This window comes from Penaeus monodon, chromosome 20, assembly GCF_015228065.2.
Source record: "Penaeus monodon isolate SGIC_2016 chromosome 20, NSTDA_Pmon_1, whole genome shotgun sequence".
In the NCBI taxonomy this organism is placed as follows: Eukaryota; Metazoa; Arthropoda; class Malacostraca; order Decapoda; family Penaeidae; genus Penaeus; species Penaeus monodon.
In genome coordinates, this window is record NC_051405.1 from 21,300,345 (window position 1) to 21,300,628 (window position 284).

General features: G+C 28.2%; 1 protein-coding gene across 1 annotated transcript in view; it reads left to right on the forward strand.

Moving 5' to 3' along the window:
• LOC119585702 (chloride channel protein 2-like) overlaps positions 1–284 on the forward strand; it is a gene marked incomplete in the record, with an annotated part of 67,264 nt that overhangs the window by 16,387 nt on the left and 50,593 nt on the right.

Here is a 284-nt window from a genome sequence, read left to right on the forward strand (position 1 = left end):
ATAATGAAGCGTGGGAATTATATCATGACATGTGATTATTCGATATATAATTTATATTTCATTCAAAATTACTATTTTTACGTAAAGAAATGATGTTCAACGCCTCGAAATCAAAGGACGAAATGAAGCGATCACAGAGTAATTTCATAAAACCAGATTGAATGCCACTACATCATTCCAAAACATAGGATGAAATATTTGAATATTTGAAGTGGATAAGATCTAAATTCTGCGTAATTTTAAGATAACTTTGTGTAATAGGAAAATAGACAGATTTGTTTTTT